Genomic DNA, 16,540 nt, shown 5'->3' with positions numbered 1-16,540 from the left:
TCAAGACCATATTTGGTCACCAAGGACTCAAGATATGCATTGGTCTCAACATGCAAAGAAAGTTCCTCTTGTAAACGAACATGTTCCTCAACAAGTTTAGCATGCTCACTAGTAAAGGAAATGGAGGGACAAGCAAGCTTTTCAACATCAATGGAATCCTTCATTGATCCAAGAGCCTTTTTGTAGGATTCTTGAAGTAGATCATGATTCTCTCCAAGTTTCTTGAGCTCATCCTTGACAAGCTTGTTAGCTCTTTCAAGGTGGTCAAGATCCCTAGTGAGAGAAGCATGAGCAACTTCAAGTTCCTCCTTTGAAGCATTGAGCTCTTGGGTCAATAATTGAGCCCTATCAATAGTTTCTAGGTCCTTAACTTTATCAAGTTCATAAGTTTCAATTTGTTGCTTAAGGCCTTGAGATATGCACCTTTCGGTTTTTAGCTCTTGTCTTAGGAGATCGAATCTCCGTTCCTTCTCATTCAATTGATATTCTAATTCCTCAATGGACTCATCCTTTTCTTTGAGTGAGTCCATCAAGAAATCAAACTTGACAAGAGCTTCACCACGAAGGGTGCATCTAACATCATAGAGTTCCTTAAGCATAATTAATTCTTCTTGATCTTCGTTTTCATCATCAAGAACACTAGATAGGGAAGTGGAGGTTCCATTACCTTGGTTTCCCTTGCCATAAGACAAGAGCCAATGATTGGAGAGGAGGGAGAGTCATCGGAGTCATCATCTTGAGTTGTTCTTGCCATGAAGGAAGAGCCAACATCATTCCCCGTGGAGTAATCTTTGGAGTAGTCATATGTGAAGAGTGACCCGGGCTTAGAGTAAGCTAAACCGGCCACTCCGGCCTCCTTCTCCTCATCTTCCTCTTCTTCATCAGACAAGTACTCGGCCCCAACAAAAGCTCTTCCCTTGTTCTTCTTGTACCGATCGTTGATTGGGTTCGGCTTCAATCTTGGCTTGACCCCTTTGATGAACTTTGGCTTGTCTACCCTTTTCTCATAAGGGCACTCATTTGCAAAGTGGTTATCTTCATCACAATTGTAACAAGTTCTCTTCTTCTTCTTGTCATTGAGGAGCATTGGGAACTTTGCCTTGTACTTCTTGGCAAAGAAAGCAAAGTCGGTAGCAATGTCACTAGTTGAAGTCATCTCTTCATCTTCTCCAATCTCATAGTCTTCTTTGCTTTCATGGTCGGCTCTAGCTTTGAGAGCAAGGTTGTGTGACGCTTCATGGTTGTGTGAGGCTTCATCAACACGGTTCATTGCCTTGAGCCTCTTTTCCGGCTTTGGCCATGCTTTCATTGGCGGCCACATAGGAGACTAGATCATCGGAGTTGAGATCGGCACTCTTGGTCATGATTTGCAAGTTGAGTCCAAGGTTGGTGTCTTCTTGTTTGACGGCAATCATAGCAATGACCTTGGATTTTATGAAGGCTTCGTTCATCTCAAATCCGTCATTATACTTCTCAACACCAAGTCCCTTGACCCTTACTTTCAGAGCACCAAGCCTAGCATAGGCATCAAATATGGATTCTCCATCTCGAATCATGAATTGGTAGGCCTCTTGCTTTGCGGTCTCATAGAGAGCTGATTGGATCAAATCGGTTCCCTCTTGGAGTACTACGATCCGATCCCACAACTCTTTAGCGGAGACAATGTCATCGACTTGATCAAGAAGCTTGCGGTTGATACCACTTCTAATCTTGTCACGTGCGGATGCATTGAGTTGACGGTTGTAGAACTCGGTGGAGGTCAACCGAGTAGGATCTTGTGGCTCCCGATGTCCATGAACAATGAGCTCCCATAGCTCCACACCTGCAACTGCGAATATGAGATTCCATAGCAGATTTCCAATGTGGAAAGTGAGTTCCATCGTAATGGGGAACGGTCCCACTATGGTTTATATGAGGCATGGGTGAAGTGTTTCTGGGATAGTCATGGTTAACATCATGGTAGGATTCCTTAGAGGCCGAAGCCCCACTAGAAGTTCCACCCGCAGTTAGGTTCTTAAGCATGGCAGTCATTTCTGCCATTTGGTTTTGTAGCTCATCCTCCTTTTTCTTCTTCTCGGCCTCATATGCCAAGAATCTAGATTTCATCTCTTTAACCGAAAGGTTAGAGTCTTCATCTAGACCCTCGAAGAGTTTATCCATCTCACTCTTAAGGCGGTGAAGCCCTTAATAAGAGTCCAGGCTCTGATACCAATTGAAAGTATAGAGATGGTAAACCTAGAGGGGGGGGTGAATAGGTTTCTACAAATTTTAATTCTTTCTTTGCAATATTAGGCTTTGCGGAATATAAAGATGAGCCTAATGCAAACTAGGTGAAGCAACCTATATGAGGATACAACTAACTCGAGCACGAAGGCTCTCACAGCAGATTAAATCACAAGTAAGGGGTTCGATTAGAGATAACCGATAGCACGCGGAGACGAGGATGTATTCCCGTGTTCCCTTGCTTTGCAACAAGGTACGTCACGTTTGGAGGAGTGGAGGTCCCACGAAGGATTCCCCGCGCCACGAAGGCTCACCCTATTCTCCGGAGCCTATCCCACGAAGGAATAGCTCACTCACTTGTGGTAGACTTTGAGGTAGCCTCCAAACCTTCACAATCTTGCCCGGAGCAAATCCACAGCCCGGATGCTTCCGGACTCCTCTTGCCTACCTAGGGTTTCCAAGGAACCCTAGGAAGCAAGCTTCTCAATGAATACAAGGGGGAATGAGATTTGGCTTGGTAGAACGGTAGATCGGGTCCTCCTCTAATGATTCCCGGAGGGATTTGAGTTTGGGTGGAGGAGGAGGGAGATCCGAGGCTTTTGGTGTTTCTAGCAATGGAGTAAGAGAGAGAGAGCTCAAGAACAGCTTGTAGTGTAGTGCCTAACTGTTCGGAGGTAGGAGAAGACCTATTTATAGTGTTCTTCGAAATACGGCCGTTGGTCACTTGCCACATCGCAGATTCTTCGAGAAACCCGGTCAACCGGATTTGGCGCGGACAGAGCCGGTCCACAGCCCGGTCGGACCGGGCCACAGACCGGGCCAGCTGGTTTCCAACCGGAGCTGGGACCGGGACTTGACCGGGCAGGCTTCTGGGCTTACTGGATGTCGCCCGGATGTCACAGGCGCAGAACCCGGTTGCTGACCGGGCCGCTCGGTCTGGCGCCCGGTCAGACCGGACCGTGGACCGGAGCGGCCGGTTCGAAACCGGGCTGGTGACCGGACGCACACCGGAGAGCTTCTCTTCTATCGGAACTTGCCCGGATGGCACCGGTTCTGGGTCCGGTTGGTGACCGGGCTGCCCGGTGCCAGGGCCGGTCCGACCGGATCTGTGACCGGCCAGGCTCAGAAAAACTAGCTGATTTTTCGTCGAATTGGGGGGTTCTCCTGTTGCCTTTTGTTCCATTGCTACACCATCATACCTCTTTGGCTAATACCTGAAAGTCATCTTGTAGGCATGTATTAGTCCAAATACTCTAGCACGGTGTCATAGATACCAAAATAATGGATAAGGGTAAAATACCCTTACATATACTCTCTCTGATCCATATTACTTGATGCTAATATAGATGTATCTAGACACATTTTTATTGTAGATACATCCATTTTAGCATCAACTAATCTAGATCGGAGGGAGTAGGATTTTCAGCTAGTTGTAATTTAGGATCACCTCTTTTCTTCACACATATCCCTAAAGTATGTGAAATTGAGTAAAATTAGTAGTCGCCTATTTACCCCCTCTAGGTCATCTTACTCAAACACAATTAAAGGACTTTTGTAGGATTTTCATTATTTGTTTTTTTTTCATATTTGTAAGATTAGAATTTTGAGAAACTTTTTCCAATGAGTTACTTTGTATTCGACCCAAAGAAATCTTCGTCAAGAGTTCAGTCATTTTTTTATTTAATGCACCTCAAATCACCTTCATAAAGAAGAGAAGTATTCACGAAAACTTCATGTTCGTCTGAAACTATGCTAGGTGATTTCACCAGAGGAAAAAGGCCACACTCCTCTTCAAATTGACATCAAGAAAGCGTCTGATTCCGTCTGTTGGGACTACATCTTAGAGATTATTCAACAACTCGGGTCCCTCCTTGGTTTCAAAATTGTATCATGGCCCTTCTATCCACCGCTACATCATGAGTGCTTCTTAATGGTATCTCAGGAGACCCAATAAAGCACGGCGGGGGTTGTGGCAAGGAGACCCGCTCTCTCCCCTCCTCTTTGGTATCTCCATTAATCCCTTGCAATGTATCATTCAAGTTGCCCTTGACCAGAGTCTCCTACAAAGGCTTCCCGTCAAACGGGCTCTCTTTAGGATTTCCCTCTATGCCGATGATGCGGCCATTTTCATGGCCCCGCTCTCGGAGAACATCTCCACACTTGCTGAAATTTCAACAAATTTTGGTAATGCCACGGGCCTTGTGACTCAAAAATTTATGTGCATTTTGCATGTGCCCTTGTGCATCAACATTACCTCAAAAATGACCAAGGAAAAACAATAATATATAATATCAAGAATGCACAACCGTTAGTATATGAAATCAAAAGGCATTAATAAGTATTTTCTTCTCCTCTTTTCCAAAGGATCTCATGAACACTCTTTACCAAAAACAAAAACAGATGAAACAAAAAAAATAGAGCAAACCATTAAACTAAATGAGAATTAGATAGAAAAACTTATTGAACATGGGTTGCTTCCCATGGAGCGCTTCTAGTTAAGTTTAATTAGCTTGACCAAGATGATAATCACTTAGGTGTTGGAAATGGAAGCCCACTCTAAAGTAATTTGCTTTCAAAGTAATGATCCCATCATCATCATGTTTGGCCTTCTTCTTTCTAGGGAAGTGTACTACAGTGGGTCTTTGGATGGTAGTCCAATTCTCACATTCCCTTCATGTAAATTGATTAGAGCTTTATTAGTTCTAGGAAATAGCCTTCTTAGAATTATAGGAGCTATAGGATCTTCATGCGTGTCCACAATAACAAGATCAATAATAGTAGGACATCCTTTAATTTCTACTATAATTTTATCTTTAATTCCTACAGCTTGTCTATAGGTTGAATCAGCTAAGTGAAGTCTTACCTCAGTTGTTTTAAATGGCCCAATTCCTAACTTATCAAATAAGCTTTTTGAAATTTGTGGAGACGCTTGCACCAAGATCACAAAGTGCAGCCACCTCGTTTGTTTAATATGAATCTTAATAGTGGACTCAAATATATCATCAAGCTTAGCTGGAAGTTTTTCAGGTAGCTTCTTATATTGTTATTCTAAATCACGAACTTTGCATGCTACTTCATGAATAACATTACCTTCGTTGACTCCGGGATGTTTTACCGTGACCATCTTTATTAGATCTTCTAAGGAGTACTCTGGTGTTGGAGCATTGTATTGTCCAGTTCTTCAGGTGCTTCTCCTTCTCTTTCAATCCTCATCATCTTGAGGTCTTCAACGGGGTTTGGTTCCAGCTTTCCTGCAAATATTGCAAGTATTGTAGTTTGGCTTTCAGCTATCTTCCCCAGTTGTGCTTCAACGATCTCTGTCCTTTCCTATAGAACTTGAACATCGTTCTTAAGAGAAACAATCTGATTAGATAAATTCCCTAACATAGTGCTATGATTTTCAGTAAGCTTTGTAAGGGTAATATTTTGTTCAGTTTGAGCATGCATAATTTTTTTGAAAGCACTTTCAATTTAAGTATAACCATTGCTTGCTCCACTACCATTGGTGTAATTATTATTTGAAACTCATGCAGTGTTGTTATATTGTTTGGAAAATTAGCGCCATAATTTTGACTCTTTCATGTAGGGTTATAAGGATTTCTTGCTATGAAGTCTACTTCCTTTACATTAGAGTTGGTGATGGCATTAACTTGAGTACATTTCTTACCCTTCAGAATATTTAAAAACTCATCTACCTTTGAAGTAAGCTCTTCATTATTACCTTCGGTGATTGAATTCACCTTTCTTGAGGAGGATCTTTCTACATACCATTGGGCATGATTGCTTTGCATATCATCTAAAAGTCTCATTGCCAGTTCAACTGACTTTCTCATGAATATTCCTACAGCTGCAATATCAAGCGTAGACTTTGACATTGAGTTAAGGGCATTATAAAATAAGCGAAGATTAACCAGTCCTCCATTCCATGACTAGGACAGTTCATGGTGGCTTCTTTCATCCCTTCCCATGCAAGCGCTAGTGGCTTGCGGCCTTCTTGTCTAAATCCTGTAATGTTAGAACGTAGCTGCATAATCTTTGCTGGTGGGAAAAACCTAGTCATGAATATATTAGTACATTCATCTCATGAAGTTATATTGTCTTTAATCAAAGCTAGCAACCAGTTTTTTTGCTTTTCATCTTAGTGACAAAGGAAACAAGCGTACTTTTACCGCATTGGGGTCAACATCTTTAATGCGCATCATATCACATATTTTAGTGAATGTATTTAAGTGCATACCTAAGTCCTCAGCGGCCGAGCCTTCAAATTGATTCTGTTGAACCAAACTCAAAAGGTTAGGCTTAATTTCATAGTTCTTCGTTGTAACAGTGGGCTGAGTTATGGGTGCTCGAATAAAATCATCACTGTGGATAGCATATTCCCCAAGGTTCTTTTTTTGCCATAATGATTATATTTTTGCTATTTTCTTCTATGATTGTAAAAGAACAAGTAATTAATTTTTTTGGGTTTTCAAGTAGAGAATAAAAACAGTACACTAATAACAACAAATAAAAACTAAACACTAAAAATAAAATGACTAATAAGGTCTCTAGTAACCTTACCTGAATAGCGCAGTTGCTTCGCCAGCAACAGTGCTAGAAAAAGGGTTGATACCTTCGATCCGGATTACGAACTGTAGTATGATAAGCTTTTTCCCTATAAGACCTAGGTTTAATCGAACCTTGGGAAGCCCTACTAAAATGGTGTAAAGGAAACATCTACTAGACTTGCTAGTTTATTTTATTTTTTGTTTACCGGACCTTATACTTTACTTTTAGGGGGGCTGTATCCAATGATGGAAATAGACCAGGGTTAAGGTTTCTCATGCAGCTATGCATACATATATAATTGAAGCACATATGTGTAACAAATGAGATAGAGATACGAGATTTGTGAGTAGGACATCCGTAAATACTCTTGCTTCTAAAGCCAGAGGTGATAAGAGTCTCTTGGTCCAACCATTATCCTCACAACCGAAAGCAACAATAGTTATTAAGTAAATGAACACAGACCAAAGCCTTAAGCTAGATGATTGTGTCATGATCCTGAATGAATCACTAAACATGTACCAGTATGTTTTCCTTTCTATCACTAAGGTTTCGTGGTAGCACACCGTTCTCCACTCATCCCACATCTTCCCTTGATCGATCCGAATGATATGGGTACCTGCAGATCATCGAAACGAGGCAAAGAGACAAGGATACAAGAATGCAAAACTCACATTCAATACTTACACATACAATAATAAGATTAGATGCACATAAATGCTGCGAGGATTCACCCCGACCCGCATCCCGTGAGGACTACTCACACATAATATCAAGATCATTACCAAAGATAGAAATCATTGTGCAAAATATTTAGATTGAAATCACAATATTCTTACAATGGTCGCCAATTCTCAAGGAGATATCCATTACAATGGTGATGGCTATGGCTATGGAGGAGACTAGAGATGGGATGGATAAACTATGGTGGTAGATCTCCTTCGGTGTGGTGCAGATGAATCTGATGGATGGCGTCTCTGTTTGAGATGAATGGTTCTCTTTTTGGCGTCGGTCCCTTCACGAAACTTATAGTGTTTGACCTCGGGAAGGCTACGATAGATGGTGCAGGCGGACGGTACAGAGAGGCTTGCCCGTACCGATGCCTGTTAAAGCCCCCGAAACCGCCTCTTCGAGCGTAGTCAACTTTGCCATGCTCCTGACACGATTTTTTTTCAGTGATTTCAGGTACATTTATCATTATAACGTGATTTACTGCACAACATCTAAAAATAGAAGAAATTGCACATCTTTACATTAGTTATTAGTGGCAAGTTAAGAGGTAAAGTTAGTCAATTTCTTGACTTAGTTAAAGGTTTAAACGCGAGAAAAAATGGCGTATTTCACAACCATGAACACTATCCTTTGAAAGCTCACCAACTCCAGGAAATACTCTTGCTACTTGGACTACAATGCGCGGTTCGCGGATCAATCAGAGTCTATGTCTCGACTGGTCTTCAATATATTTTTTTTGAAAATTCCGACATATTGGCTCGATTGGGTTTAAAAGTTTCATGAAAATTCTGACATAGTTTTTCCAAAATAAATTCAAATAATCCCCATATAATTCAGCCCTCGGAACCCCCCAGCTTTTCGCTCGGCCAGTCACACGCCGTGGAGTGGAACCCATCCACGTGCTAGCGCGTCCCGACCGGCCTGCCCAGTCGGGCTTTCCCATCCCAAAACCAACGGCCAGGATTCGTCGAAGCGCTCCACCCCCGTCACCCTCAAAGCCTCTCCACCGCAACGGCGACTGAACGCAAATCACCACGGCACCACCACGGCAGCAAAACCCCCGCTGCGCCCGCCACTGTCTACAAATACTCCATTCCACCGGCTTGGCCTCCAAGCCGAAGCCAAACCTCACGAGCGCCGCCCCGTCCGCGACCGACCGCCGCGCCAACCCTAGCCGCCACTCCGGTAAGGCCCCGCCCCGCCGCCGCAGATTCGGGCCGGCTCCGGTGCTCCGATTCGCCATTAATTCCTGGGGGTTTTAGGGTGCCCCTGATTTGTCTGTGCTTGCGCGGTGCAGGGGGGGCCCTGCGCTGTATGCTTCCGACCAAGAGGGCGGAGGGCGCCGAGGACGCGGCGGCGAAGAAGGCGCGGGTTGGGGAATCGGCGGCGGGCGGAGGCAGAGCGGGCGGCGATGGTTGCCGGGGGCGGCGCCAGCAACGGGAATGGGGTGGCGGAGATCGATGAGGACCTCCACAGCAGGCAGCTCGCCGTTTACGGCAGGGAGGCCATGCGGCTGCTCTTCGCCTCCAACGTGCTCGTCTCCGGTCTCAACGGGCTTGGGGCTGAGACCGGTGCGTGCCCCCATTCCATTTCTGATTTTCAATGCCTGTTGCTTGATCTAGAACGTTTGCTGTTGCAATGTTGGCGCTGTCGTTACTGCTGCGTTCTGTTTTGCTGCTATCATATTTGTTTGGAATCTGTGATTACTTCGCTTTATCACATCTATTGTGCAATTCGGTTGTGCAGGCCAGCTGAGTTGCTGGATTGGTAAATAAATTTTACTACATAGTTAGATGATGTCTAATTTGTGCCAACAAGGCAACAGCGTGAAAGCCTTAAATTGCTGACTTATTCTGTTACCATCATCAGATTGTTTACTGCATCCTGAGTTTGTAGCGGAACATAGAGAAATGTAAATCATGTGGACCTTTTCTGCCTTTGTTATGCAGATTTAGTCATACTACTTTTCTTTCTGTGTACACTTCTGAAGGCTTGTGTTTATTGAGAATACTACACAAGGCTGGCTACACCTATTCACTACCTGTTGATTGTTTTGCGATCCTGCTTCATGTTTACATCGGTAGCTGTCTGTAATTGCCACTAGATTTTTTTTTTTGGGAAAACAGTCCAGATAGATGATTGAGCTACACGTTTTCCAAACCCAGGTAAAAGTCGGACTTCTGGTTGCTTTAGTGAAACTGTTCAATGTGTACTGGCCTATGGAGCTTCAGTCACTAGTTCTGACTTATCCTTTGATTGACATCATGGAAATCAGATTTTATGTGTTAAAAATGTTCTACGCCAACATGTTCTTGTCTGAAATTGTTAGGCAACGTTGCAAGTCCTTTTAGAGGGGAGCGAGTACCCATCCACTCCGAGGAATGAAACCTGAGCTGTTCGAGGGGCACGCCCTGCGTCAGACAACCTAGCTATGCTATGCAGCACTAGCAGCAAGATAACCCAATCTAGGTAGCCTGGTTAGGTTTGGTTTGATAGGCAGTAATTGCTCCCCCTGTTTTTTTTTTTTTTTTTTTTTTTGTTGCTATATCTGTTGATTCTATTGGAGATTTTTGTTTCCCACTGGCTATACATCGATGAAACTGAAATTTATCACAGGCCTACAAAATTAAAAGCTGTGGCAGAACTTAGTACTGAATTTGTGGGTTGTAAATTTGGTATAAGTTCAGCTAGACAACAGTTACTCCACAATCAGATAAGCATCCTGAGTTTGTAGAGGAACATAGAGAAATGTAAATCATGTGGACCTTTTCTGCCTTTGTTATGCAGATTTAGTCATACTACTTTTCTGTGTACACTTCTGAAGGCTTGTGTTTATTGAGATTACTACACAAGGCTGGCTACATTTATTCACTACTTGTTGATTGTTTCGCGATCCTGCTTCATGTTTACATCGAAAGCTGTTTGTAATTGTCACTAGAATTTTTTTGAGAAAATAGTACAGATAGATGATTGCGCTACACGTTTTGCAAACCCAGGTAAAAGTCGGACTGCCGGTTGCTTTAGTGAAACTGTTCAATGTGTACTGACCTATGGAGCTTCAGTCACTAGTTCTGACTTAATCCTTTGATTGACATTATGGAAATCAGATCTATGTGTTAAAATGTTCTACCCCAACATGTTCTTGTCTGAAATTTTGGGGCAACGTTGCAAGTCCTTTTAGAGGGGAGTGAGTACCCATCCATTCCGAGTAATCAAACCTGAGCTGTCCGAGGGGCACGCCCTGCATCAAACAACCTAGCTATGCTATGCAGCACTAGCAGCAAGATAAACCAATCTGAGTAGCCTGGTTAGGTTTGGTTTGATAGGCAGTAATTGCTCCCTCCTTTTTTTTGCTATATCTGTTGATTCTATTGAAGATTTTTGTTTCCCAGTGGCTATACATTGATGAAACTGAAATTTCACAGGCCTATAAAATTAAAAGTTGCGGCAGAACTTAGTACCGAATTTGTGGGTTGTAAATTTGGTGCAAGTTCAGCTAGACAACAGTTACTCCACAATCAGATAAGCCCCTGCGAAAAGAATATGTAGTTATTATACCGAATCAGTGAAATAAGTGGATTGTAATTTTTTCCCTTTCTTCTCCTGCATCATTTTCATCTCTTATTAGGCAAATAATATGGTCACTAATGGGCAATTAGTTTCCCTTTTTCCTGTTTGCATGTGCACATATCCTATTGCATCATTCACTTATTGCTATCTGTATGGTATTATCATTCTCCAATCATCCTATGTGTGTATTTGTATTACATGATTTTTGAAACGAATAGATTTCTTCTATGCAGCAAAGAATCTTGCTCTGGCGGGTGTTAAATCTGTCACCCTACATGATGTAGAAAATGTGGAAATGTGGGACCTATCAGGCAATTTCTTCCTATCTGAGGATGATATTGGGAAGAACAGGGCTGTTGCTTGCGTTGCAAAACTGCAAGAACTTAACAACGCTGTTCTTATATCTGCTCTAACAGAAGAACTGAGTAATGAACACCTTTCGAAGTTCCAGGTTTGTTAACTGTATTCTGTGTTAAATTCTTTTACTTGCTAGTTACCACCATTCTTAATAGTAGTAGTAAACATCAAGGTTGATAAAACAACTTCATTTTTTTATCCGTGTGTGAGATAAGTGGAATGATATTATAAGTCGGTCGTCAGAGTTAATTTGTGGTTTGGGTGGTAATATGTATATTCACGCTGATTTTTGGCATTATATTTATTGACGTCAACATGCTGACAAGTAATTATTCCTCCTAATTCAAGTGTGCTTACTCTTATAGTGAAAATTCCATTTCTTTCATATATTACCCAGTAGAATTCCCTTTTTTCACTATATGTGCCATGGCTGATATATGGATAATCTATAAATGTAGTGTAGTTGCCTGATCTCGTCAAGTGACCTGAATGTGAGTTGTCCAGCTAGTGAGCTTTTATACCTGAAGCTAATGTGAATAACTGAAGCTACATAGTTGGTCACCATCACACACTATTTAGTTGATAACAGTGCTGAATGTGTTGTTGTAGTGTTCGTGTGTCTTTTGATAAACATCTTCTCCCTGTGTATATGCTGATCATATATCTTACAGGCTGTTGTTTTCACCAACTTAACTCTAGACAAGTCGGTTGAATTTGATGATTATTGCCGTAGCCAGAAGCCTCCAATTGCCTTCATCAAAACAGAAGTCTGTGGTCTTTTTGGTAGCGTATTTTGTGACTTCGGGCCTGAGTTCACTGTGCTTGATGTTGATGGTGAAGAACCCCGGACTGGTATAATTGCATCCATCAGCAATGGCAATCCTGCAACGGTTTTCTGTATTGATGATGAGCGCCTTGAATTCAAAGAAGGTGATCTTGTTGTTTTCAAGGAGGTCAATGGGATGACAGAACTGAATGATGGCAAGCCCAGAAAGATACTAGATGCAGGGCTATCTTATTTTCACATTGAGGAGGATACACGTAACTTTGGCATTTATGCAAAAGGTGGGATTGCTACCCAGGTGAAAGAATCAACAATCTTAGAGTTCAGGAGTCTGAGAGAATGTATAAAAGAACCAGGCAATTTCCTTTTGGTGATTTCACAAAATACCAGCATCCTCCGCTGCTTCACTTCGCATTTCTAGCCTTGGATAAGTTCAGGGAGAAGTTTGGGCGCTTCCCTGTTGCTGGTTCTGACCAGGATGCTCGAAGATTTGTGGAGTTCACTGCTTCTGTTAATGAGGCCACAATTGATTATAAGATGGATAGACTTGATGAGAAGTTGCTGCGAAATTTTGCAAGTGGCTCTAGAGCTGTTCTGAATCCAATGGCTGCAATATTTGGTGGTATTGTTGGTCAAGAAGTTGTGAAGGCTTGTTCTGGGAAATTTCGCCCTCAGTACCAGGTGCGTGTCATGAACTGTAAAAAAATATGTATGGTTATGATAATCTGGTGGTTTCTGTCTGATTTTTCTTCTATTTTTTTGCTAGTTCTTCTATTTTGACTCGCTAGAATCTCTGCCAACCTATGCATTGGACCATAAAGACTTGAAGCAATTGAATAGCCGCTACGATGCTCAGATATCTGTTTTTGGTTCTAAGCTTCAGAAGAAGATGCGAGACACTAATGTTTTTGTTGTCGGATCTGGTGCTCTTGGATGTGAGTTCTTGAAGAACCTTGCTTTAATGGGGGTATCTTGTGGCCGTAAAGGAAAGCTAACTATAACAGATGATGATGTCATTGAGAAAAGCAACTTGAGCCAGCAATTTCTGTTTCGTGATTGGAACATTGGAAAGGGAAAATCGACAGTAGCTGCTACAGCTGCTAGTGCTATCAACTCCAGCCTGCATATTGATGCTCTTCAGAATCGTGCATGTCCAGAGACTGAACATGTGTTCCATGATGCGTTCTGGGAGGGCCTTGATGTTGTCATCAATGCACTTGATAATGTTAATGCTAGGTTGTACATGGACATGCGATGCCTATACTTCCAGAAACCACTCTTGGAATCTGGAACCTTGGGTCCAAAATGTAATACACAGATGGTGATTCCTCACCTTAGTGAAAACTATGGAGCTTCACGGGATCCTCCTGAGAAACAGGCACCAATGTGCACAGTCCATTCTTTTCCACACAATATTGATCATTGTCTAACATGGGCTCGCTCAGAGTTTGAGGGTCTGCTAGAAAAAACTCCAAATGAAGTGAACTCATTTATTTCCAATCCTGCTGAATATGCTGCTGCTATGAGGAAGGCAGGTGATGCTCAAGCCAGGGAATTGCTCGAGCGTGTGCGTGAATGCCTTGATAAGGAGCGATGTGATAAATTTGAAGATTGTGTAGCTTGGGCAAGACTGAAGTATGATTTATCTCTTCCACATATCCCTTTTGATTGAATTTAACAATTTCTTGTCGATTTTCTATAACTTTATTTTCATGTTAGCTATTTCTATTTAAATGGTTCCGCTTTGATTATATTGTCCAACAAATTGGACAGTATTTTGTGTGCTCCAGATACCATGTAATAACATCTCTTCTTCGTTTGCCAGGTTTGAAGATTACTTCTCTAATCGTGTGAAACAGCTGACATTCACATTTCCTGAAGATACTGTCATTAGTACTGGTGCTCCTTTCTGGTCTGCCCCTAAGCGTTTCCCTCGCCCGGTGCAATTTTCAACTGTTGATTCATCTCACATTCAATTTATACTGGCTGCTTCCATATTGAGAGCGGTATCTTTTGGGATCACTGTACCTGACTGGGCGAAGAACATGGATAGTCTGGCTGATGCAGTAAGTAAGGTTGCAGTGCCTGAATTTGAGCCAAAGAGTGGGGTTAAGATTGAAACAGATGAGAAGGCTACTAACCTCTCCAGTGCCTCTATTGACGATGGTGCTAATATTGAAGATCTTCTAACTAAGCTGGAAGCATGTGCCAAGAAACTGCCTTCAGGATTCCAAATGAAACCTATTCAGTTTGAGAAGGTAAGCCTCTTTTTAACTACATAGTTCTGATGTGCTAAGGATAAAACACTCTTTTATCCCCCGCCCTGGTTTTTGGAAACATCCTTATTTGTTCACACTAGAAAGCAAACCTGCATACATTACTAATGCACAGTTACAGATTTTGTAAGCAAAAGTATCAACAGGGACTATCATTCAGCCTCATTTCGTTCTGCTATGGATTGAGCTATAGAACATGTAGAGTAGTAATCTACTCTCCACTTATGCCCAGACACATTAAGAATAAGTACTCCCTCTGTCCTAAAATAAGCTGCTCAACTTTTTCTAGGTACGGCGTAACTTTTCTTTGCTATGTATTCTTAACGACTTTCTTCGTTTTTCCTGGTACGAGGAACGGTTCCACATCTGCATGAGGCATGCAATTATAACTTATATAGGCATTTGCTAAAATTTCCATTTCTCAAGAAATCATCTGCCATACCACTTAGAAGAACTGGAATAATTGAATATTTATGGCTGACATTCTTTCTTAGATTAGTTCTGATTACTCATCATACATTCTTTCGCAGGACGATGATACAAATTTCCACGTGGACTTGATTGCCGGTCTTGCAAATATGCGTGCGAGGAACTATGGTATTCCAGAGGTAGACAAGCTGAAGGCGAAGTTCATTGCAGGAAGAATCATTCCAGCTATCGCAACTACGACAGCTATGGCCACAGGCTTTGTGTGCCTTGAGCTTTACAAGGTTCTGGCAGGTGGCCACCGACTTGAAGACTACCGCAATACATACGCCAACCTGGCAATACCAATGTTCTTAATGTGTGAACCTGGTGAGGCCAAGGTGATGAAGCATCAAGACATGAGATGGACGGTGTGGGACAGATGGTCTATCAAGGGCAACATCACTGTGGCAGAGCTCCTAAAATGGTTAAGTGACAAGGGCCTGAATGCTTACAGCGTCTCCTGTGGCACATCCTTGCTGTACAACACCATGTTCCCTAGGCACCAGGATCGACTAAACAGGAAGTTGGTGGATCTCGCCCAGGAGGTGGGTAAGGTAGATGTTCCAGCATACAGGAAGCACCTTGATGTTGTCGTGGCTTGCGAGGATAAGAACGGGAACGACATTGACATTCCTCTTATCTCCATTTACTTCCGATAGGTGCAGACATTCTGCTGTGAAAAATATACAATGAGTGCACAAAGAGTTCCTGCGGAAAGATGTTCGAAACATTCCTAAACTCTGCTTAGTTGGTCCGCTCTTTCTATATGCACCAGGTAGGCTAGTGATTGCTGCTGGTGTTGGTTACTTGGTGTACAGAGGTTTCGTGTGGGTGTTTCCACTCTGTTGTTGCATGCCAAGTATTTGAAGGTGTGCGATGCTGTACGAATTGATGTGTTGAGGAACGTATCATACCTTTGTTATCCACATGGTAGCATTGGATTTGGGATTGCTTGAAGGTTGGTTTCAGCTTACGTCCATGGTCGTTTACCATGTCATTGTAACCATTGTTTACTTCCTCACCCCACTGTAATCTTCAATTTCGTTTCACATGGTTTAGCTTGCTAGTTATTCCGTTATGCATTATTCTTGGCAACACTCAGTAACCCTGGAGTTCAGGTGCCATTTCTTGTCGTTGTGCATAGGTTAAGTTACATTGTTCAGCTAGCATGAGTGCTAAAATCCTGCCCTTATTCTGTCGACATGGAGATGTATGTGACCGGCAGCAGGCATGGGGCGGCCAAACCCAACACACCAGACACCACCACCATCCTGATCGCGTCCGGCACATCACACATGCATTGTGGTAGCCGAGGAGCGCGCGCGCAAGTGCAACCTACGGTTTGCTTGCGTCTCACTCGATGCAAGAGCAATCATCATACGCACGCAGGCACATATTACATGATATACATGGCCCGTGTCTTGTACTCCAAGTCAGCAAGAGGTTGTTGCTCATGATAAATTTTGCTTAACGCGAGGCAGCACCTAGTTTATGCACAACTGATCATTGCCTCCAGTATCTGTGCACGATCGTTCGTACACGTACAATACAGCAAGCCTCCCCAGCTAAACAAACAGATGGGCGA

General features: G+C 42.7%; 1 pseudogene; it reads left to right on the top strand.

The window, feature by feature from the left end:
* The first annotated feature begins 8,814 nt into the window (after window positions 1–8,814).
* LOC124702179 lies at window positions 8,815–15,981 on the top strand (annotated as a pseudogene).
* Window positions 15,982–16,540: the final 559 nt, after the last annotated feature.

This window comes from Lolium rigidum, chromosome 3 (assembly GCF_022539505.1).
Source record: "Lolium rigidum isolate FL_2022 chromosome 3, APGP_CSIRO_Lrig_0.1, whole genome shotgun sequence".
NCBI classification, from domain to species: Eukaryota; Viridiplantae; Streptophyta; class Magnoliopsida; order Poales; family Poaceae; genus Lolium; species Lolium rigidum.
This window is presented reverse-complemented; position numbering and strand designations above follow the sequence as displayed.